This window comes from Peromyscus californicus, unplaced genomic scaffold (assembly GCF_007827085.1).
Source record: "Peromyscus californicus insignis strain IS unplaced genomic scaffold, ASM782708v3 Scaffold_5__1_contigs__length_169319896, whole genome shotgun sequence".
Taxonomy (NCBI): Eukaryota; Metazoa; Chordata; class Mammalia; order Rodentia; family Cricetidae; genus Peromyscus; species Peromyscus californicus.
In genome coordinates this window covers 54162902-54188422 of record NW_026294573.1, presented here as the reverse complement: position 1 = coordinate 54188422, position 25521 = coordinate 54162902, and the positions used below count along the sequence as shown (strand labels likewise).

The following is a 25521-nucleotide window of genomic DNA, read 5'->3' as shown; positions in this document are numbered from 1 at the left end:
TTCCAGGTTCTTTGCATAGTTTCTCTTTTATTTCAAAAAAGCTCTATAGAGCAAACGATGATCCCCATTTTACAGATAAGAATATTGAGATTTAGAGGAATTGAGCTCCTTGGAAGAGTCAAGTTTACTGCTTCAGAAATCCCAAGTCTATCTAACTCCAAAAGCGCCGGCTGTAGCCTATGTAGAAGGATCAGGAAGAGTGGACTTCCACCTCTCAGCCAGTCAGTTCAGGCCAGCTGCAGCTCCCCTGCCCCACCCTACCCTGTTTCCCCCAGCCAGAGGGGAAAGGAAGCTTGTTACCTTTGAGCCTATAGACCCACTTCCTGAGCCAGCCTGGGGTGCTGAGCACACACATGGTTGGGCTTCCCCATGCCTGTAAGACCTGCCTAACTACCCGCTAGCCACATCTGGAACGTATTTTAAATGACTTTTAACCACAACTGCAAAAGGCTGTGTGTGTGTGTGTGTGTGTGTGTGTGTGTGTGTGTGTGTGTGTGTGTGTGTAAGTCTAAGATATTAAGCAAGAGGCTTGGACCACTTGCTGAAGCTCTGTATGGGAGACCTGTGTCCCCACTTCCTTTACTCTCCCAGCTCTGCACAGGAAACCTGAGCTGCTTGACATGGGAAATTGGGTGTGATTGTTGCTCCGAGGGCATACCCAAACTCTCCGGTCTCTTTTGGACTCTCAGACTTTATTTTAAGTGGAGTAGTGGGAACTGGTATAGTGTGAGATGGGGGTCAAACAACTTTAGAACCAAGCTGAGCCAAATGGGAATCCTAGACTTGCTGGATAGATACTAATAACCCTGAGTGAATTATCTAATCCTCCAGCCCCTACCCCCAGAAGAGGGTTGCTAAGAATAGAGATAATGTAAAGGTAGATGTAATTGATCCTTTCTAACCTTTCCAAAGACAACCTTTTGCTCTCTCCTGGCCCCCCTAACACTTGGTAGGCCTCAAGTGATCTCCCTTGGGATGGTAGCTTAGGTTTAACCTGTTTGAGATTATTTCCTGCATGTATTAGCTATGAAGCAATCTCTACTTTGTATTTACTGTCCCACATATTGGATGAGAATAAAATCACTCATTCTCAAAACCCCTTAGAGAAAGAATTCTGCCTCATGTAGGCTCCCATAGAAGGATCTTTTTCTTCCAGAACAAGATTAAGCAGTCTGGTGTTTGTTCGGAGGGAGACAGAAGTAAATCACTAGAGTATGCTTATGTGACAAAGGGATATGGACTGTAGGGACAGGAATTTTTAAACAGTCTATAATCTTAGACATTGAAGGGTTTTCTACTGTGTGGTGATTTTTCCCAGAGTCTATACATGTGTGTGATTAAAAAGCAAAATAAAACAAAAATCCCAAGTAGGATGGTATTACCAAAGACTGACATCCTGGAAAATTCTCCCAATCAGAACCCAGGAAGTGACATAGAGTACCAGACATGCCCATTAAGGAAACAGGAAGGCGATAAAAATAACTATTAGCTCATGGGGTGAGAAGGTGAGGGGTGTAAAGTTTAGTCTAAAATCAGCCAGGCTCCTGCATTGGCCAAGAAAGCACACTTTAGCCTGCAGCTTCCTAAAGGCATCTCACGCAGGCTACCCCATCCGGACCCTACCCAGGAGCTATCATTATGAACAAAGTCTATCTCAGCTTTATTGGGGCCACATGAATGTCTTCCTCACCTACTCTTCTAAGAGAGTTTTCCCATTTGGACAGATTTCCGGTCACTTTTTGACCCACCTTTTGAAAAGCAACAGCCATCAGATTCCTCCCGACTAACCTGTAAAATGAAACTGTACATCTTTATTCAGAATATGGGCTGCTATCCAATCCTGGAGCTCGTCCAGTCCTGGGCCTCAGGCTTTTTGAGGAACTTTTCTGCTGCCTTCTGCCTGTTCCCCTCACCCTTTGGCCATTCCTGGAAATAAGTGCCCTTCCAGTTAACCATACTTGGACTAAATAACTTATTCCAGCTGTTCATTCCTTCATTCCTCTGGACTGCTCACTATCACACACACACACACACACACACACACACACACACACACACACACACACACACACACACACAGACAAACACATTCACAAAAGAAAAAAAAAACTATGGGACAGATTGGGTCTTATATTGATAGTCAGGTCACCCCTAAGCAGAGGGTATGGAAGGCTGCAGATGGGGAAGAATTAAGATTTTTTCCTCTTTAATTTGCCTAACTTTTAGGCAGATTGCTGACTTACCTAGTACTTAAAGGTATGGACACATCTAGAAACTGCATAAGAAAAATGCTGATCTCTACATGGCAAGAGAATGCTTCAACACTAGTCCTTCCCAGCCTGCGGGTGGCTAGCCATTCCAACTACTCCATAAGCTGAGGCTCAAGGACCACAAGTTCAAGGCCAGACAACGTTACATATAGTGTGTTCAAGGCCAGCCTGATTAACTTATTGAGCCCCTCTCTCAAAATAAAACATTAAAAGAGGAGTATTAATATACATATAACTGCATAACATCATGTGTGAGGCCCTAAGTTCAATCCTAGTACTAAACAATGAATACAATAAAAAGTAAGCTTGCTGAGTCATTGGTAGAAGGAATGGGAAGTAAGTGAATGAATGAATGGTTGTTAAATAGATGAATTCACTAAGTGAGTACAAACCATGAGATAGTTCCTTGACCAAAAGTTCTATGTGCTTTTAATTCTCAGAATAAGCTTGTGAGAGGGTATGTTGAAAGAGAATATTCTCATTATCACACAATGAAACACTCAAACAAGTCAAAATAAACCAAAAGGCAATTTCTTTTGGCAGAAAGGGAGTACCTCAACACAACCCAGGCTAGCAAGCACACAGGGCAGGAAGTTCACTTAGTTTTTATACTAAAGCAGGTGATGCTTGTGTCTCATCATATTGGTGGGAGCTGGACCTCACAGTCTGACTCAGTGGTTAATTGTAACTGGTACAAAGGGAATGAAGGAAACAGGGGGAAGGATGTGCCACTCCAGGTCATTAAGTTCCAGCCATACAGCGGGGCTTTTGCATAAACAGAAGTTTTACCAGGTTGGGGAGATTAAAAAATTTGCATAAAAGTTTTACAATGTCAGGGAGAATGTTGAATATTGGTCCTTGGTGAGCTAACCATCTTGGATATAACAACAAAAAAGTGTTTCATACAAGCAGAATACTACTGAGTCACAGGTGAGACAAGTGCACTCCAGAGAAGTAAAGTAGCTTGCCTTGGGCCATTCTGACCTAGACAAAGTAGCAGAGGGGAAACCCAGACCCAGGTACAATACTACTGAATTGCCCTAAAATCTACTACTCTTGTCAAACTACACCCAGGTCTCTGCATTGATTTGTTGTTGTCTGTGTGTCTTCTAAAGTCCTGATGGCGACGTGTAGCATTCATCAGGACCTCACTGCATCTTCAGAGTAGGGAAGACAAGTTAGCAGGGCTAGCGTGAGGATGAGCTGTCCCTGTCAGCTCCACAGGAGGTAGTCCTGCTGCCTGCCACAAGTAAGTTTCTTTCATTAAGTAAGGCAGTCGCCTTTATTTGAAGTCAAGTGCTCTTTATCTGAGTTGACAGCAGGTTTCTGATCAAATATGACCGAGTTTGCCTCTAGGTGTGAACCTGAGTAGGGTCCTCTGTGTATCTTAGGGTAATGCCTTGTGACTAGAGGTGCCAAAGCTAAGAAGTTTAGGTGAGCCTAACTCAAGGTGACAGCTGTCATCAGGAAGAAAAAAAAAAAGCTCCTTTCACCATGGCCCACATGCCCCATTCATAGCTACACATTCCTAAGCCTGTCTGCAATGGGCACTGGGAAAGGCCTCTGGTCCATTTGCAATCTTTGCATTCGTTCTCAGCTCTGGATCTCTAGAGTAGGGAAAAGAGTCTCCCTGAGTAGCTGTTTGGCCTCTCTGATATGGTAACCCACTGAAAAGACTGGAAGGATTGGAAAGGTCTTGTGGAGGGAGAGACCCAGGCCATGGGCTTGTGGCGAAGAGGTACTTGTGTCCAGACCCCACAATCTTGTTGGCTCAGAACTCATGTTGGGGCAGTCTGAGTGGCTCAAGACAGATTCTCTGTAGTGCAGGAACAATGACCACCCCAGCTGGAATGCATTGAGATAACCTTGAAAATAGAAACAACACACAACACATCATTTTCCTGAGGCCTCACTGGTACATGGAAAGATCTCTGCCAAATCTCTTCCCTGTGCCAAGGCTTCCAGGTGTTTCTTTGTGTTCGCATAGAGAACTCACATCATTTTTTCCTTCAGTTTGGAAGAGGTGATCCAAAGTGTTTAAGCGACAGTAGTTGCAACATGTCAGAGTGGGAATTTATTATCTCAGCCCCAATAGGTCTTAATAAGCCTTACACAACTGTTTAGGCATTTATTCTATTAACGGCTGTTCATTCTGGTGGCTTCACCTGAATATTCATGATCTTCGTCTCCCCAGAGCTTCAGCATAGCAGCTGTTGGAAACCCGCAGCAAATGTTCAAGAGAGTTCCACAAATATAAACACCCTCACAGCTGAATGTTCCAGCCCTGGCCTCACAGAGGCGAAGACATGAAACATTTATGCCAGGAGGGTTTTGAAGGACAGTCTTTACAAAACTACAACAACCCCCATCTTCAGAGCATCCTTCCCTCTGACTGGGACATGGCCATGGGAAGAAAGGGTTCAGAAGAGCTCAGAGTCCACAAAGATCACAGTCCCCCTCCTTGCTCTATCCTGGAGTGGAAAGTTCTGAATAAATCCAGGGAAAAGTTATGGACCCTCTGGGAGATAGGAAGGGATACAGCACACACTCATGGGATTGGGGCAAGATGGCACCTGTGAAGAGTGAGGGACTTAGCAAGAGGAATATTTCTAGTGTAAAAATATCAAAAGGGAGAGAATTGGTGGTGTCTTCTCCAAAGGGATGTAACTAGGAATGACAGAATTAAATTAGCAGGCAGACAACCTGACATGAAACTCAGTGAGATCTCCCCCTTGAGCATATGTTCCCTGCCTTCCAAGTCAGAATACAAAGTAGAAAAATTTCAGGCCCATCTTTATGATTGAACAAATCTCCCCCTCGGGCCAGTCACTTAACCACTGTGTGCCTCAGTGTCCTCATTTATAAACTGTAGGGGAGGGGCTATGTCAAAAATAAACCATAAACCAATTAAGATATTAATGCATTATAAATACACTTCTATTGTGTTTATCGGGTTCATTTCAAGATGTAAGCTAGAGGTGAATAAACAAGTTTCCCAGGATTATTGTGAGAAATCCTTTTCACTTCACTTTTGAGTGAGAACTCAAAAGGTAGATGGAAATGCAGGAGAATGTATGTTGGGTAATATAATTTAGTGTAGTAAAAAAACAAAAACCAAACAAACAGTACATGAGCTGTGACGTCATATTGGACAGGAACTATGATCCCTGCCCTACAGATGAAATTTGAGCATATTATATAGCTTTTCTAAGCTCCAGTTCCTTCCTCGGTAAAACATAAGGAATTTTGCCCTCCGCTTGTGTCCCAAGGCTGCAGATGTTGGACACAGGACAGTGTCTCATGCAAAGAGCTGCTCAGCAGATGTGCTTCCCTTCTATTCTTCCTTACCAGACTTGCCTATCGCCCTCTAACAGCTCTCAGCCACGCCCCCAGCCACACCCCCTCAGTCGGGCAGAGAGGACAGAGTGTCAACACTTCCCATCAGTGACGTCTCTAGCCAGGGCAAAAGCAGGTGGGAGAGGAGAATGCCCCTTTTTGGTTCTCCACTGACCCAGCAGACTTTTTCTTTCCTGGAGAACAGTAGAAAATTGCGAAGCAGTAAGGGAGGGCTTTATTACAAGGTTTTTCCAGAAAGAGAAAATATTTTGACAGATCTCATGGAGCATGCCCACGCCAGGCAAGTTCCCTCCTCTTGGCCTCACAGAACATGCCTGTATATCTTCTGCCAACTTTTTAAAATTAACATCATGTCCAAACTTTTGGTAAATGCTTTCTAGATTTACATGAAAATTCTGAAGTTTCCAGTAGATGGTCCTAAACCCATGCAAATACTGAGTGGATTCTGGCTTTGAAAAAGAAGGAGGAGGAGGAGAAAGTGGAGGAGGAGTCGGGGGGGGGGGGACGACAAAAAAGCAGAGCACATGAATGTGAGAGGAAGATGACAGGGTATAGGGGCGGAATCATGGGGAAGGGGTTGGGGCTAAAGACCATAGCAAAAGACATTATATGTGCGCATTAAATCCTCAAACAATATAAAGAGGGTGGAACTCTGGAATTTTTCATGGTACCTGGAATTTTAAAACAAAAGCAATATAGTGGTTAGCAGCAAATCAATGCAATGACGGCAACATGTCCTTCCAAATTCCAAATGCTTTCTCTCTGAAGCAACTTCCTATTCCAAGCTTGAAAACAGGAACAATACAACGGAAGGAGAATGAGGGGAAAGTGGATGACAGAACAGGCACTGGGTGTTAGCAGTGTGGGGACAGAGCACACCTTGGGGGCCAACCAGGGTGTGTGTGCGACTCTGCTGAACTGGGAAAGCTACAGAAAGAGGCACAGAGGAAAGAGGACGTTTTCCGATGGCACAGATGAACTGGGTGTTCCAAGCACCAGTCACTACATGGAAGAGGGCTAAAGGAAAGGAAAGGGAGGCTGGGAAAAGGAAACGATAAAATGTTCCTTATGACCAAAGTGGTTTAAAAGAGGAACATTGATGAAGAAGGTTCAACCCCTTTACACCACACCAAGAAACTGGATTAAGCCCATATGCAGGGCAGGGTATAGTGGCACCATGAGCATTTTATTTTAGAAGAAAATACAAGTGTGTACATGATCAACAAGTAAGATTAGAAGGAGAAAGGATCAAGGATCGCTGGTTAACCTCACCAATTACTTCTTGGGGTAGTGATTATTTCTCTAGGACAATGAAGAAACTGAGACTCAGAAGATCTTACAGTTTGCTCTATAGCTGCCATGTGGCCAAGCTGAAACTCAAACACAGGACTTGTGACCTCAAGCCCAGACTTATTTTTATTTCTCATTATAATTAACAGCTATAATCACCTAATGCAGGTATGAAGCTGATTTCTTGGGGTGCCATGAACCTGTTTAACAGTCTGATGTATCACAGGGCTCCCCTTGGGATCATCATTTAATTCATAAAGGAACATGCATTAAACTACTAGATATACTTATTATGTTTTCAGAAAATATTTATAAATTATGAAAAATATATAATTATCAATTACAGTTGCCAGGAAATTTTTAACATTGTGTTGTAGGAATCTAACTGCATCCTCATTCATGCATCAAGGAAAATGAGCTCCATTAGACAAACTAACAATGGCCCAAATTTCGAACAGTGGCCAGTAATATTTCAGGACACTGTCTTTGACAACTTCAGTGTGATATGAAATAAAGCAACTTCTAGTGTGGCAGAACCACGGATTTTGTGTTTCTCCTATGACTTACTTCTGACCACAGTTTGTTTATATATATATATATATATATATATATATATATATATATATATATATATACACACACACATACATATATATTATCAAAAGGATACATTTTCAATGGTAGGCTAGAGAGCATAAAGAACAGAAGGAATCATTCTCACCTGGATTCATAGATGTGCAAACATTATTTAGATCTCAGTTAGAAACCTGGGAGATGTTTCACACCAAAGGTAATTGGTAAGAATTTTTAAGATGTTTGGGAGTGGGAATGGAGATTTTCCATTTCCTACTGAATTAAGAACAGAACTTCAGCAATGTTCACAGAAGATTCTGCAGACTCAGAGGCTCATTCACTGGCTCTCCTCCTGGTGTCCCTTTAGCCCAGGAACCCCTGGTGGTGTTGGCCCCTGAGATCACTCCTCCCAAGAAAATATTTGACTATGGTTTCAGACACTTGCTGGCAGTGCTCAGCCTTCTCAAGTCAGAATTCTGGGCCATTTTCCCACTGTGCTAACAACCCTTTCCCAGAACATGCCTCCATGCCATTCTCAGGAAAGCAGGCTGTAAGGTCAGGGTTTTTTTTTTTTTTTGAGCAACCAGGGATCTCCAATCTCCAGGAATATTCCAGGGGTAGAATTGTTCCTCTCCTGCCCACAGCAAACAGTAACGGTTTCAGGCTAATAAGGGGATAATGCACTTTCAGCAGATGGGAGAAGAGGATCAGAAGGTAACTTGAGCCTGGGCAATGACAGTGCCAAAAACTTACAATGGAAACTATCTAAAGCATCCAAGCCCCTTTGTTAGATATGAATGATTTCTTTTTTCTGGTGAAAAGTGTATGAAGAACTTGAGAAGAAGGGCCTGAGTGGGTTTTATGAAGAAAACCTCTGTCTGGGAAAGCCAGGCTCGGGGTTAGGTTGCAGCTCCAGTGAATCCTCCATTTCCAAACAGGGAGGGAGCTGAAAGATGTTCAGACCACAATATGATGTGTCTGTCTTTGAACTCTTTCCTCCAGCTTTTAAGCGCAAGTTTATGCATGCTCCCTTTAAATACCTGTCTCGGTGTGGAATACGAGGCAAGGACAGAAACAAACTTAATAAAGAATTCTAAGGAGTCTGGTAACCCCCACTCCATTCTGAGTGCCTGAAGCAGTGGGTTAGTGAGGAGCAACATGCCTGCTCCAGACACCTATAGGACCTTACAGTTTTTAATGGCAGGATTTATTTTTTAATATTCGATAGATTTTTATTGAAAATACCTTGCCCTGTTCTGAAGTGCAAACTGGCATCTGAGGCCACTACTACTGAAGTACAAAGAACTGTGTACAATGACAGTTAGTGACCTATTGTTATTAGTGTATGGCTTTTCTAATTCAGTCATCCATCCATAGGTTTAAAAATCTATTTACTGAGTGACTTTTACAATTGATAAACTAAAATTAGGTGCTATAGACGCATTGGAGAACAAGATGTGCTCCGCTCCTAGCGAGAAAATAGATGATAGGCCTGCAATTATTACTTTATGCTGAAAGAGCTGGGGATAACCCAGGAGGGTTGTTAACGATTACACATCCCTGACTCGAGTGCACACCTAGGAAGTGAGGCTAAGGGCTTAGCATTCCTACCAAGCTCCACAGGAAATCTAAGGCAGGTGGCTGGCACCCCACACTTAGGAGAACTCTACAGCTGAGACATGGAACACTCTGACTTTCAAGGGGCCTCCACAGCTGATGTCCAAAGATCTCTGCAGAGGAATGCCCATCTCTTGCTTCTATGCCCTGAATTTTAAAGCCTTAGTCATTGGTGACACATTCTGAGACAGAGGTCAGTCTTCAAACTTTATATCCTAAATGCTAAGTAACCAACATACTCTGAAAATGCCCTCATGGTCTGTGGCAACTCCTGTGCTCCAAATGACCCACAGACCACCTCGTTTCCAGGCAGCTGGGTTGCCTCCATTCACTGTCAGTGAGCTTCAGCTGTGGGAGCAGGGTTCTCATCACTGTGAGCAGAGAAATCACATTCTACTTGCAAGGTGCTTTAGTACTTCCAACACAAAACCATGAACTAGCAAACCCCATGCAGTATCTTCATGCACATATCACAAATGCATGCACACACACACACACACACACACACACACACACACACACACACACACACACACAAACATGGGGGGGACGTGCCCATGTGCACTGAAATCAGTTTGCATGTGAGAGCTAGCCAAATAAAATCTGTCATCTCCTTGACGTTATTTTTAAAAAGAGTACTAATTTTCAAATTCTTGGGTATAAACCATATATAGCTAGCAGTTCACAGGAAAATTTGGGTCTTCCAACTCCATTTTTATAAAGTTTCCACAAAGTGAAGAACACCATACTCACAGTACAGTGGCTCTCCCTTTTCCCAGAGAGGGCAGGCTTAGGTCCACCCTTGACATGACCGCTTGCCTGGATTTCGCTGTGGCTCCATCATAAGTTAATCATTTGAAGTCAGCTTTTGCTTCCCTCCAAGCACAATAATGTCTGGGCCAACTAACTATATCCTAGTGGATTCCATTTATAGTACTTTTAAAGCTTGGTCCCTGTGGGTTTTAGTTTGGCTATTGCTTATGATTGCACTGAATTGGTGAAAACTATGAACAGTAAATGGCATCTTTTCTGAAAAATTTCCTATAAAATACAATTAAACTAAATTAAGTGTTAGGAGGTATACTATCTTGCCCTGCTTCAATGGTCAGGTAAAAATGACTTGCAGTTAGCATATACAGATTGCTAAAATGCTTTTTCTAATGCTCTTAGCTTAGGACGCATATATTTCTCTTGTATATATCAGAAGAATTATTCAAAATTATCCATCTTGATACCCAATAATCCTGATGAAGCAGATCTAAGTCCTGGATAATTTTAAAAATCAGTCCTATGATTTTGTGATTAACTGATTCCTACAACTTCTCTTAATTTAGTACAACTCCTTCATGAGTCAGCCTAAATAATTGATGGAGTTCTTTTTTCTGAATGCAATTACCCCCCCCCCCTTATTTTCACAGGAAATCTAATAGTTGCCCTTCATGTGTGGAATAGATCCAGAACCCCACCACCAAAATACCAAAATCCACAGATACTCAAGTTCCTTCTATAAAGCGATGTAAATTTCATATAACCTACACACACACCTGTGCACTTTAATAACCTCTAGATTACTTAAAATGACTAAAACAATGTCCATGGCAAATGACGTAAAGTAGTTGGTATTCTGTATTGTGTGAGGAATAATAACCAGGAAAAGGTCTGTACACACTCAATACAGATACAATTTTTTTCAACTTTGTTTGATCCATTGTTGATGGAAACCTTGGATGGGAAATTCATATCTCTTCAAGAGTTTCACATTCTGAATGAAGAGCTGAGAGAAAAAGGGGAGCACCTTTTTCCATAGACACTGAATAACACGATAAGAAAAGCATCAATTTGCTAATGGGTTGTGATAGCATATTGTTACTGCCAAATGCAGTGTTATCTTTTTTAATTCAGTTATTCTATACAGAATCAACAATTATTATTAGTGGCAAAATAATATTAATAATACAGAGTAAAGCAAGAGAATGCAAAAGTTGATGAGCTCTTTCTGGACTTGAATCCAGACCTTTCGAGTCCAGAGTATAAATTATAGAATATATAGTAATTAACAAATACACAAGTTGCTCAATCCATAATCAAAATAGTTAGTAATAAAATAGATAATAAAACAAAGCATTGGTGGGCAAAGCTCAGAAACCACTCAGGAAAAAAGCATCTCTTAGATACTGAAGAATAGAGAATATGTATCCCAACACATGCCAAGACTGACAACAGAATTTACAGCATCTGGAGTAAAATGAAAATGGAAAAAAATTAAGAAATTCAAGAGCTTAGAAATACTAGAGCTTAGAAGGACAGGACCCCTCTGTATGTGGGGAGCTTTGAGATACTGCACCGGTGCCTTCAGGCAAGGACTGGATACGGCATTCTAACATTTTAAATTGCAGAGGTTTGGGGCAGAAATGGCGTTATCCTGAAGACAGCATTATGGACATGTGCTAGGTGGCAAGGTGTCTGTTGGTTCAATGACTGGATGCCCTGATGGTATATGATTGGTAGAGGGTATGGATTCCCCACATCTTCAATGTCAGAGATAGAGCCGAACTACAGAGAGCAAGCTGTCCCGCTTCCCAGAGGAATTTTGAATGTCCACCAGAGAGTCCCCCGAGTGAAATGCCTATTGTTACTATCAGTGCTTAAATGCTATCTTGTTTTACATGCCCTGAACATTCCAGCAATGTGACTGCTGCATTGGTTCTAGAAGGGCTCCATGCTGCTACTTTAAAATTGTTAACAAGTAACATGAAACCAGTTATATAAACATAGTACAACTATGTCAGTGGTGACAATAGCTCCCATCCTATATGAGACAACAGTGTAACCACCTGCTTTAGTCTGCATTTGCAGCTGAGGTGTAGTTCAAGGTGACTGGGTGACAGTCACAAGTATCCGACTCCTCCATTGCGTCTTCTAGCTGGGTACTAGCCTCACTTATGTGAAATGATTACTTAAGATTTTACCATAAATTCTTTTCCCTTTATTTCATCTTGTTATTGCAGTTAGACATGATTTTCTAATTGGATGATGTCCCTTCTAATATTGGGGCATTTGTTTCACGTTAAAAAGTGGGAGCTTTCAAAATATATGTTACCTACACTGGCATTGGATATCAAAGAATTGGGAGCCATGGACTTAGAGGTATGGGAGTATGAAATGTATGAACCAGGAAGAATTAGGAGGACTGAAATACTTCACAGGTAGAAAAGGAGACTGAGGCCAGAACAGGTTAAAGACACCCAGAAATTACAGACCATGTCAAGACTAGAATCCACACTGACGTCCAAGACTAGATAAAATAATTATTTTCCTCCTTCCTCCCTTCCTCCCTTCCTCCCTTCCTTCCTTCCTTCCTTCCTTCCTTCCTTCCTTCCTTCTTCCTTCCCTCCCTCTCTCCCTTTCTTTCTTCTTTCCTTTCTCTCCCTCCCTCTCTTCCTTCCTTCTTTCCCTCCCTTCCTCTCAGTAAGTACCTGGGACCATTTCTGTGTGGTAGGTAGCATGGTAGTCTTGGTAATGCAGATGACTAAGCCACAGACCTAGACCTTAAGGGATTATTAGCTGGAGAACAGGGAAGAATGGAAGTAGGGTATCTGTTCAAACCAGCACAAAAACCCCTGACCACTCTAGGTGCTGCAGAAGGCTTCCTAGCCAAAACAGAATTTGAATATCTTTTTATTCTTGAGTTTTAGGCAATAAATATGTTTTTGACATATAACGGTAGTGCATCGATTTCTGGGGTAAAGTGAGATAACTCAATATATACATAATATGGAATGACCAACAATTAATATTTCTATCTCTGTAGACATTTTTCATTTCATTGTATTGGGAACCTTTTAACTCTTCTCTTCTAATTCTTCATAAAATATATAACTTGTTTTGAACAAATCACACTAGTTAGAATTTGAACCTTGATGTTGGAGAGCCTTGAACCTATAGGATATGGGTCATTCTCCAAGCAGGTGCATAGAACCTACAAAGACTCAATGGCTGAGACAAAAGCATTTATAATCAAGTATTGACTGCCCAAAGCCATGAAAAAAAATTATCCTTTCCTTTCAAAAGGAACTTTCCAGAAACCTAGGGTTGGTCATCATCTTGCCAAGCACAGTCCTAAGGCCAAGCAGACAGCGGGGCTTTTCAGAGGACTTGGAGCTCCCTGAGGTGCACAGGAAGAAGAAAGAGGGGAGGAGGTATCCAAGTGGTTATGTGGGTTATGAGGACCTGATAAGCCTTGGGATTTCTGTGGGCCTTGGCCAGAGTGCAAACTAAGAAAATAGCTTGTTGATTGCTGAAATGATTAAGTGGACTACCTTATTGATTCTCACCTAGCTTGGAACAGGCCTCAATAACCAGCATCAAGTGTTTTAATAAGAGCAAAGGAAAGATTTACTAGACACAAATGCTTTTCTTTAGAGGGGAAATAAAGCACTGACCCACCAGCAAGGGGCCACAGAGTGGGCTCAGACTGGAGCTGCCGACCAAACAGGAAAGTGGGTAAGAGGAGGTGAAGAGACCCAGCCCTGAGCCTGCACTTCACAAAGTCTTAGAAATGAACTTCTACTGATTGCCAGGTTATTTCCTTGGCCTCTTCCTCCCCACTCTTTAAACCCTACCACCCATCCCGAAAGCCAGGGGCCAAGCCAGACAGCTGCGGCACACTGAGCCCAGGCACTGTGCTGACTTGAACTTTGTCCTAGGGACTACTTGTCATTTTCAGCTCAGGCCTAGAAGGGGTGTACAATTGTCTCTACATCTCAAGAAAGGGTACTTCTCAAGAGGATTCTTAACCGGCGCCTGGTCTAGATTTTAAAGATCTTTCTCTTGGAAGTAGGATTTGTGAGCATGTACTGATTTTTCCCTCCAGAGGCTTGGATATGAATCCACTCTTCCCTGGATAAGCTGGCAAAGGTGTTTTTCTTAAGCAGTTCTTGTGTGCTTGTGCCAATCAAATATTATGTCATTGTGTTTTCTCACCCAGCTTAGTTAGGGGTTGACCCTTGTGTCATTATGTCCATTGTAGAGGTGAGTCTGTAGAGGCTTAGAGGTTGGACACGTTGAAGGGTTACTCAGCCTGCATGTGGTAAAGTGGGACCTTGAATGTGTTTTTATCAGATTTCAGATTCTAAGCTCAAACCAACTGCCTCTTAAAGAAAAAGGAACAAATGTTGTAGTGCCATCAACACACATACACACACACACACACACACACACACACACACACACACACACACACCACAGGAACTGTTCCTGCCCTTCCAATCCTTAGTGAGTACATGCTAAAGCCCTGCTTTAACTCAGCATTTCTAAGCCAGAGGGACACAATGCAAGAAGGTCTGTTATGTAGGACTACCATGCTTTTAGGGGCAGCAGAAAATAATAGATGAGGACCCAAGTCTATAAATAAAAATCTTCCGATGGAGAGAATCACAGTGATAAAAATGAAGCAGGGCAAGCAAGGTCCCACCAGGGCAAGTTACTCCCAACTGATACTCCAACAGTGAAAGATGTAAGGATGCAAAGGCTTGGTTGAAATGCATTCTTAGCAGAAAACTGCAAAGGCGGCAATAATAAGGCCTGTGCTTGGTGTCTGCATAGCAAGGAGATGGCCACCACAACCAGTAAGTGTCAGAGCTCTGAAAGAAATGGCAGCACACCGTCAGACAGAACCAAGAGGGCTTTAAGCATTTTCCCTGAATTGCGTTGTTAAATAGAGTTGTGGCTGCTCATTGGTGGGACAAGAGAAGATGCACAGCTGCTGGGAGTGGCCATGGAGGAGCCGGGCTGGGTATGAGGGAAGAGGGAAGGAGATGCTACATCCCAAACGTGTTTTGAGAGCAGACTGACTGACCTCTTGTCACCTTGCACTTCTGCAAATGAACAAGAGCTATGCTTCCTGGGTACCCCAGATGGCGCCCCTGACAGCTGATCTCATTATACTCTAGCTCTGCCAGTTAGATCCTGAGAAACTTGACTTCAGTAACAGAAGGCCATGCCTCCTCTCCACAGAGCCCAAGAGAAGGTTTTATAATGTTTTACCAATCATGCCTTCTAGGAAGCTAGGCAGCTCTCAGGTCGGTGTTTACAGGAAACCCACCTACAGAAAACTCCCTGCTTTCCATACCTTATGGCCATTGCCCCATTCCCTGTGGTCAAAGAAGCCGTGGCCTCAGATAAAAGCACAAAATGAGGCAGACTAGAAATACATTGACAGGCAAGGGGTTCCACTGCACAAGTGTCACAGCAACTAAGGAGCTGGGTGTCCTGACGGTGTGTCAGTGGAAACAGGAAGAAGGTCTGCCCACTAGCACCATGTTTAAATGTCCAGTCTGGAAACCAGAGAAGACCCGCCAGAAGGGAAAGGCAAGCCCGGAAGTGTTCCTTTGTGCCATGCTCTTGGGAGGGAAAGAGCTGAGGGTGAGCCACGGGCTGTAGGCCTGACTCTCAGAGACAGAAGGTTGAGTACCTGGTGAATTCTCAGGAGAGGGGAAAAAATGTGAGGGAACCCTGGAGAAGATGAGTCTCGTACATAATTGATCTGACAGACAGTGCCCATTCAATCACCACAGAAGGGCCACTCTCCCACGCAGGAACATATCTGCATTGAGAGGCACCAGATGCCACCTAGTTAAAAGTGTGTTCACAGGAGAGGTGCCATGGCTGTCAGCCTGAACTAGGGATCTAGGAAACCTAAACACCGTGTCAGAAGTCCATAGTCTTTGTCTCTGTCTGTGTTTTTGTTGTCTCCTCCTCCTCTTCCTATTATTCCTACTCCTTTAAATCTAGCTCTGGATCAAATTGGACAGAATTGTACTCACTAAATGACTGAAGGAAGGTCCTGAGTCCTTATGATAATACCTGCCCTATAGCTGGTTAAATATTTTCAGGGAAAAGATATTTTTCCACTTGATAAAGTTAAAAAAAAATGACATGAGAATCGTTCTTAGCAAGTTGAGTTCACCTATTTCCTAAAGGCAGGATAAAGGATGTCTGTATTTCATCAGCATGTATTTGTTTAACCCCTTGTCCATCATCCTGCTGGGAATAATACTAGACAAAACTGACATCCTTGTTTCACGAATATTACAAACCAGCAAATTCTCATGCATGTCAATAGGCATGTCTGTGACAAAATACTAAGTTCAGTTTAGTTTACTAATATAAATAGCTTGTTCGGAGCAAAGTAGTTTAAAGGCAACTTACAACTTTTCGAAATTAATAAATCATAGTAAACCAACCTGCGAGACTTGTGACAGTCCGTGTTCAGAGAGACGGTTGGTGTGCATGTGGACAGCCGTCTAGAGGAAGCATGATAGGAATGGCAAGACTCGTCCAGATAAGTAAAACTAACGAGAGGAAATGATAATCACAGTTTGAAAGAGAGAAAGAAGTGCACAGCAAGACCATTACCAGAAAGACAGTGGCTGCCTGGCCTCTGGGAGATGAACAAAATCTAGTTCCTGCCTCAACTTCCCAACTCACCTGTTCATCAACATAAAAAATAAACTTGAATTATGTGTGCAGTCCAAATACTATTATGACCTGGGATAAAGGCAGACTAGATCGATGGCAATTAACAGGATAAGTGCTTTACTGATGGCTTGTAGAAGATACCCTGGCCGGGCGGTGGTGGTGCAGCCGGGCGGTGGTGGTGCACGCCTTTAATCCCAGCACTCGGGAGGCAGAGCCAGGCGGATCTCTGTGAGTTCGAGGCCAGCCTGGGCTACCAAGTGAGTTCCAGGACAGGCGCAAAGCTACACAGAGAAACCCTGTCTCGAAAAACCAAAAAAAAAAAAAAAAAAAAAAAAAAAAAAAGAAGATACCCTGAAGAAGCACGCATGCCCAACTCTGCTGGTGCTGTGCTCACCATAGAAGACACTGCCTAGGAAATGACCTTTTGTTGACTATCAAGAAGTGAGCGCTGCAGGAGAGTAATACTCTGGGAAAAATAATGATAAGGACAGAAGTCAAAGATAGCCACGAGGGAACTGGCATACATACAGGAGCAGGAGGCAAGGTAGGAGAGACCAAGGGGAGACAGGAGGGAGGGCTGCAGTAGACTGGGAGAAGGGTGTTCCGGGGAGGGGCCGTAAAGGCAGGAAGTTCCGGATGGCTGTTGTGGGTAAAAACAAGCGGCACTAATAAAGAAGAAACAAAAGGGAGGCTGCAGCCAAAATACACAAGTCAGGCCTTCAGACAGTGCGGTGGCATCAGGGCGTAAGCGTGGACAGCCGACGGCCCTGGGCAGACACAACCGTGCGAGTGCAGGGAGACGGCAGGGCAGGGCCGTGCAGGGGACCAGCTTGACAGGTTAGAAGAAAATGGGCCAAGGAGCTGGCACTGGAACAGTGAGTCGGACTCAGTCCCAGTTCAGTCAACAGGCTCTGCACTGAGAAGTCATTTAAAGCCACCTCTGGCTTTGACAGAGGAGGGCTGTGGTCAGCCAGTCATGTTCTCACCCAGTCTGTAAAGGCACGGCCAGTGTGCCATCTCCAGATAGAGGCCAGATGAAACTGTAAGAGACCAACTGAAGGCCAGAGAGGAGGGTCGGGGAGCTGAGATTCTACAGTAGAAACCCCACAGTTATATCACGGCCTAGAGCATGGTCATGAGAAGGTTTGGCTGAACACAGTATAAGACAATAGACTACCATCCAAATATTTTAAAATATAGCTGGCATTTTTCACTGAAGAATGCAAGTAACTTCAGAAATAGATACTTGTTACTAAAGTGATGGGTAGGTGATTGGAAAAGTCGTTGTCTATTATAACATAAATGGAAAAAACAGAGTGAGTACCCACATCTTATCAACAGCTGCAGCTTCCCCAAAACTAGTAACATGCAGCACATGCAGCACATGGAGCACATGCAGGCCTCTTCTAAACTTACAATTCAACTGAGCCCCTGAGCTCACTGAGCAGCCACGGACCATTTCCTCTAACTGGACAAACAGAGTGGAAGTCAACATCCTGTCTTTCAGTGATCAGATCCCATGACTCTGTGTGTGTGTGTGTGTGTGTGTGTGTGTGTGTGTGTGTGTGTGTGTGTACACATACTGTATGTGGAGCACGTGAATATGTGTGCATGCATGTTGTATGCACATGTACATGCTCATGTGCTCATTCTGTATATGTTTGTACATGTATACTGTATGTGCATTCATATATATGGTGGGTGTGTGTGTGTGTGTGTGTGTGTGTGTGTGTGTGTGTGTGTGTGTATGTTTGAATGTTGCTGTGGACAGACCCCAGACTCCTGCAGGCTGAGTTAGTGAATTACCACTGAGCTACACTCCCTTCACCCACCGTGAGTTTTTTTCAACTGCAGTGAAAACATCTGACATGGGACATGCCATATCCTAGGCACATTTGAAGGGTAAAACGCATTATTGTGGAGCATAGGCACGGTGTTAAATAGCTGACCTCTAGAACCCACTCATCTGAATGTTGATGTCCTTGAACTAGCACCTTGTCATCTTCTCTGTTGCTCAGCTGTTTGTGGCAACTAGCACTCTACTGTTTGGTTCCAAGAATTTGATGTTTAGATATTTCAGAATGGAATTGTACAATATTTCTCATTCTGTAGCAGATTTATTTCACTTAGCATAATGTTATCAGGATTCACCCGTGTCAGCGCACAACTGCCTTCCTTAGGATTTCATTGCAGGCATATGCCATCTATTCTTTTCCATTTATCCATCAGTATACACAATGTTTCTTTATCTTTTCTTGTATAATATTAGAGGGACCAGCCTTAATCTTTTTTTTTTTTTTTTTTTTTTTGGTTTTTTTAGACAGGGTTTCTCTGTGTAGCTTTGCGCCTTTCCTGGAACTCGCTTGATAGCCCAGGCTGGCCTCGAACTCACAGAGATCCACCTGGCTCTGCCTCCCGAGTGCTGGGATTAAAGGCGTGCACCACCACCGCCCGGCTCAGCCTTAATATTACACAACCCAGGGGCTCAGGAGAGAAAACTACAAACAGCAAGGACTAATTTTGGGAAACAGAATCTCAGCACACTGAGCTCTTAGTCTAGTCATTTATTCTTCCAAATCTTCTTCTTCATCCTCCCATGCCCTGGGAGTCCCGGTTTATATACACTTACAAGCAGTAATCCCTTGGCAGTACAAAGCCAGGCTTCCAGGGTCAAACGGAAGGGTGATAAAAATCACATAGTGGGGTAGTAATTGTTAATTATCATTTGCAACCCAAAAGGGAAGTGACTAATGGGGAAATGAATTAACTAAAGGCTAAATTTGGGTAATGTCTACAAAGAGGGATCTTATGTGCTCAACTATAACCTTAAATGTGATTGGTAGAAAATGTTAAGAATCTATAAGTTGCTTGGTCAATGGGAGAAAATAAAACTGCCTTCTTTTTTCCTGTGGCTCCTATCTGTCCAAGCTATCTGCCGTTTTTTCTGCAGGGTGGGGGAAAGTGTGCTAGGTCGCTAGGCAACCTGTGTACAGCTAGATGCCTCTGGTGATAGTTAAAGAGAGATCTGGAACTGGAGGTAAGATTTGGGAAAGGAAGAAGTTAAGCTTAATTGGCACATCTGCCAGGCCTTCTCAAACGGGTAGTCTGGACGCTTAAGTCTGTTCTTAGAGAGTACAGAGGTATCTCTGATAAGGTACTTTCCTCTGTCTGGGGATGGACCTTGCCAGATGCTGCCAATGATGATAATTACAGGGAGGCTTGAACTGGGGTTCTGGCTAAGCATAGCTGTCAGCGCAAAAGGTTATCTAAATATTCTTAGAAGTGGTTAGATAAGGAGTTAGAGGTCTATAAAGTTAGTAAGGCTGTAAGAAAGGAGAGTCTGAGCTAAATTGTGCAAAGCTATTAATTACTTAAGGTCTACCTGACCTAGGTGTTGTCTCCTTGTGGAATTTACCTTAAGTCAGGAGACTAGCATGTGGTGGTTTGGACTGTTAATTCCTGTTAGTCTCTGAATGTGGCTAAGGGAGATATCTGATTCCAGTGCTGAAAGTGGAGAAATGGATGGTCTGGGGGAAGGAAGCTTTTCCTGAGGCTGTTCTCCAAATACCTTGAATGGATATGCCCAAAAGAGTGATCAGTCCACACTGATTCTTAGGGAAAAATCACTTGGGAAAACTATGAAGGCACAAATGATTTTCATAACAGAAGACAGCTGATATATAACAAGCCAAATAACACCAAAAGCTCTTTGGAATTTGGCTTCCTCTGAAGGAATTCCTTGATCCCTTCAGGCAGTTGCTTTTCCATAACCAGCTGAGTTCTTATAATATATTCCTGTGGCCCATAGCAATCTTTTCCACTTTGAACAGGTCTGTAGTGAACTAAGGAGGGGTTGGTATCTCTCTGATAGCCTGATTTCAGTCAAGTCTTTTGGATAAATAGCCCAAAGTGTTGGATCCCATGGGAGTTCTGTTTTTCATTTGTGCGGTACGTCACACTGTTTGCTTTCTTACTCACAGTGTACAGGGTTGCAGTTTCTCCATACCCTCTCTTGACTCTCTCTACATCCTTCCCCAAGCCTCTCTGCTTTCTGGGGCACAGTATCCCGGCAGCTTGGCAGAGAAGGATCATCCAAGTCAGTGCTACCACAGGCCCGAGCATCAGCTCTCTGTATGTTCCTGCCTGCCGGCTGCATCCTGGTTTCACACAGAATAAGAATGTGAGATTAGAGAGAGTGAGAATTCGCAGCCAGCAGAACCCCTCAAAAAGGGAAAAGGCTTTGTCACCAAAGGAGTTAATGAGTGCTTCTCCACAGGAAGCCCTAAAGAAATGAGTGTTCTGAGTGTAGAACATTCACTTTACAGTAGGTGGTGTTATTGTTACATGCTCGTACAGACAGTGCTAATTAACAATCCTAAAGGCCACATCATTAAATTACCCTCGGCTTAAAGCCCTGCAATGTTTAACACATCCCAGCAATTCAATTATATCCAAGACACTAGCCTGAATGTCAGGCACTCTTCTGTGGCCAGCGAAGTGCAGGCAGCTCTCAGAGGCAGATGAAGCTCAGGAGAGAACCGCACTGGCAAGCCCCCACCCGACATATCGGCTAGATGGAAAGCAACAATAAATTGCACAGAAAAATTTAGACGTGAAACGTGGACCTTAACAATTCTATATATAAAAACAGAAAGACTCGGACAAGATCTTTAAAACCTGACATGAAAAAACAGCTCATTGCCTTCCCATCTGCTGAAGGTCCACTTTCTCTATTTTCTCTGGGCCCTCCTCTCTCCCTTATGATTTCTGACTGCAGCACACTGTGTCGGGGGGTTGAACTTGGACAACTCTGTAGCTTGTGGCTGGGTTTTCCCTAAATAGAGCACCCTACAGAGCACACAAAGCTGCTCTGTTCCTTGCCCTAGGAAGAAGTTCATGTGCAGAGCAGAAAGGGCTTCCTCCAGGCAAACACACACACACACACACACACACACACACACACACAGAGTTGGGGGGCACACACACAGAGTGGGAGGTGGAGGGGGGCAGGCTCAACCTGACCTGAACTTTCCTATGCAGAAGCAATCCTGTGCATAGGTTAGGGGCATCTCAGCATGCCAAGTGGCCTCAGTTGGCAGGCGACACTGTAACAGAACCTCCAGCTTGGAAGGTGCCAGTGAGGAGACTGCATGCGGGAGAGGCACATATGTGGTTCCACCAGTTACCACACAAAGAGATAGTGCCAGTGGCCAGCTGGCCAGCTGGGCACTCATCTGCAGGCACAGAAGCATGAGTGAGGGCAGCCTGCCTGAGCTTCCCTGAACTGCCTTCCTCAGTCCCCGTCTCTGAGAAGAACATTTCTTCATTCCCCCTTACTGCAGCACCATCCCACAGTGTCCCTCTGGAAGGCCCCCACTCAAATCCATGGGGTCAAGCAAATATGAATCTACTCATCATGTTCTGTTACACACGACACACCCCAATAAAGGTCTGTGGATCGTATGAGAACTGGACAGAAGCTGAAAGACAGACAGATAGATGACAGATAAGTGGACAGATGAGTGCATGAAAGAATAAAGCACAGCAATATGTTCTTCATTCTCTCTACGGCAACTGAGTCCTCTCCTGACAGCACCAAGCTGTGCTCTAGCTCTCCAGAGAGAGGAAGACAGGGGCAGCTGCCCATGTTTCTCTAAGACAGGCAGCACTATCTAGTCACAACAGTCTTGCCACAGACGCAAGACAACTTCCCTCAGTTTCCCTGTGGATGGTCCAGACAGGCACTGCCAGCCACCAACCAAGCAACCTGCTGTCTGTGGGCGTTGCAGTCTCTTAGAGCACTGGTTGAGATCCTATCTCTATCTACCATGACATCTCGCAAAGCCACTGGTGCTCAGAGAACTCCAGCACAGGCTTTCGGCATTTCCCTGTGGAGAATAATAGCAGAACTGACTTCACGGGCTTGCTGTGCAGATTAATGTTTACCAAGCCCCTGACAGGCTCCAAATCAATGGTTGTATCTGGAGACTGTCTATAGATTGGCAAGTCCCTTATTTGCGTAAAGACCTTTTGTCATTACTCGGAAATGTATTGCTCAGTTGCATCCCTCCCAAAAGGAAGGCAGAGAAAAGCCAGCGTCCAACACTGCAGCTGGAGGGAGTGCCACAGGAGCAGATCACAGATGGGTTGGTTGAAGCCGTATAATCTCTGATGGAGCTGGCTTTGAATGACGTCAGCAGACATTGCAGAGAAGCGGGCCTTAAAGGGAGCAGGCAGAGAAGTGAGGAGGCTTGGCTTTCAGTTAAGGCCTTGTCCCAGGTAGCTGAGCATGAAGCTGCCCATCCCCACGAGATGAGATTTGCTCTGGGAGATAAAGTCACTCAGTGACACAGATGCTGGCATCCCTTCCACCTCCACCCTGTGACACTGTCCTCTGAGTCTCGGTTTACTTCTCGCTTCCTCACTTGAAGCCAGCCTAATCATCCCTACTGACAGTAAGGCCTCTCTCTTCTGAGGACCCTTAGGGCTTGTGTGCGCTACACACCTGCAGATTCGCCCATGCTGGCCCTTATAATAGGGTAATAACAAACACTCAAATCATACTAAATGTACGAGGAGAGATTGTTTGAAGCAACACACCTGCGCACACACACACCGCCAATTAACTCGTACAACAACATCCCTTTAACTATGAAGCAGGTGACATCAAAACTCCCATTTAACAGATAAAAAACTGATGCAGAGGATTTAATTAGCATGCTCAAGGTCAAACCACTTTAAATACATAAGGCAGTAAGAGCTTGCCTCATTATCATCTCATTTCTCTCTCCAGCACAGGGGTGGTGCTGCCCAGAACACAGAGGCTGCACACTATGGTGCTAAGAGCCTGACTACATTTGACCCCCAGCTCTATGTAACTATTGTATTCCTCCACCTTCCCACGCATAACACGAGAATGCTAAGTGCATACCCCCCCGCCCTCCCCCCCCCCCCCCCCCGTATTCGGTTGTTGTGAGAATTAGATGGATCATTCTACGTATGCATTCAATGCAGTTCTCATAAGCACTGTGTACACACACCTGGCTTCTGTGAACAAGAAACTGAGCTGCTGCTTCTCTACACCACGTGCTTCGACCACAGGAAGTGCTCTTGTGTCCATGAAGTTTTCTTTTTTCCATGATTAGTGAAGAATGTGGGAGTATAAATAAAATAGTCCCATTCCAACGCCGACAAACACTGTAACACGATGTATGACCACTAACTTCTAAGTCTTGGCCTTCTCGGTTAATAAGCCGGGAATCCCACATGCTGCCCTGGAATCCGATCCAATCAGTGCTTTGGAAACAGTGAGGACCATTATTAGGAAACCAGAAGGGACCATCCTGACTTTCACCCTGGATGACAATACCTCATGAGGATCTCTGGAGGCCTCTGCTCAAGGTTTTTTCTTCGCCTTCTTCAGAAGCTGATTGTAGAATTCTTGTAGAATAATGCTCTCACAAAGCAGGTTGCACAGGAGCCCTCCTGTTCTTATCAAGCTGGAGAAGCCACTGTCCTGCGACAGAGTGGCCTAAGTCAGCATGTGAAGCCACAGTTGTTTGTTCCACGGCTTCCACCGATTTTCCCCTGCAGTAACACTCAAGTGCCCATTCAGTCTGTTGAGAGGTAGAAAATGATGTGACAAGTCAGACACTAGACCAGATGAGCCATTTATTCAATTGTTGTTTCTCTTTGTAGTTGGACACACCACTTAGATGTTTCATGACCTTTTTAATTTCTTCCAGAACCACCCAGGACTTTTCTAAGGATTAGAGACCCAAAAGAGCTTCTGGCACATAAGAAGTGTCCGGTGAATTTCATGAATTGTTGTCACCGTCCCCCTCTTTGCAAATGTCCATTGTACCTCATTTCATCCTGAATACAGGGAACCCAGAGCCCACGGCAGGGAACTCATGGTCTGAACTTTTCCTGACGTCTTCTAACACACACCTCTTTGTCCTCTGTCTGACACCCAGTGCCTGCTGAGACATGTGCCTCTTAATGTGACATTTGCTGAAAGATGCTTACTAGGACAGCTCATAAAGACTTAAACTGCAATCCCTCATCTCTTTACCTCTGACCCCTTGTTTTCTCTTCATAAAGTAGGACCCCATGGGCTTGTGTGATAACTAAGGCATGGCATATCCCTGTATATGCATTAGCAATTGATTCATGCCTAACAAATTATCCCAAAAATGTTATTTATAATAACAACCATTCTTTAGGTTCACAATTCTATGGTCTCACAATTGATCTGGTCTCAGCTAAGCATTTTTTTTCGCTAGGCCCTCTAGACCTGAGTGCATATCTCATACAATATCACTCCCCCAGTATTCAAATGATCAAAAAAAAAATCACAAAGCGCACACAGATTTGAAGGAAATGGATCCCACCTCCTGATGAGAGTCATTTTGAATTGTTGTAGCATAAAAATATTTTGTATTCTGCCATGAGTGATAAATAAAAACATCTCTACAAAGTAATTTAAGTTTCTATCAAATTTTCTAGTTCAGAAATTATTGTAAGACCTCTTACATACAATGAGAAATAAATGTGATGAACCTTTACTGTGTGTCCACTCTGCTAGGTACTAGAGAGAAAGAAGGAGTTCACATCATATTATGGCAACATTTCTGCCCTCAAGGTGCTTGTAAGCAAAGCAGGGAATGACACAGGACAAAGGCATATTTAAGACCTGGTGAAATATCAGCATATGGAACAGAGTATCTTTCACAAGGGCAAATACAATTGATCAGTGACTATACTCTGTTCTCAGTGGCTTCTAACTCAGAAGAGAGCTGCAGAATGGGCAGGCTGTCATACTTGGGGAAAGCTGACCAAAGGAGGGAAGGTTTTAGATGGATCTGGAAACTTGGCAAAGTTGATCCAAAGCACCACAGTGAATGACTCCTTAGTAGCCACTTTGTACCCAGCC

The 25521-nt window shown here is 43.8% G+C and overlaps 1 protein-coding gene and 1 long non-coding RNA gene across 15 annotated transcripts in view; one reads left to right on the top strand and one right to left on the bottom strand.

The window, feature by feature from the left end:
* Nfia (nuclear factor I A) overlaps nt 1-25521 on the top strand; it is a 544849-nt gene that overhangs the window by 78732 nt on the left and 440596 nt on the right. The gene's annotated exons all lie outside the window — the stretch shown is intronic.
* Nucleotides 1-25521, bottom strand: part of LOC128097737 (uncharacterized) — a 221574-nt gene that overhangs the window by 99166 nt on the left and 96887 nt on the right. For 11 of the 12 annotated variants that reach the window (XR_008213963.1, XR_008213955.1, XR_008213966.1 and 8 more), the window contains one exon: nt 23627-24202. This is a non-coding gene — a long non-coding RNA (uncharacterized LOC128097737). The remainder of the gene's footprint in view (nt 1-23626; nt 24203-25521) is intronic. The other variant, XR_008213965.1, reaches the window with a different exon arrangement.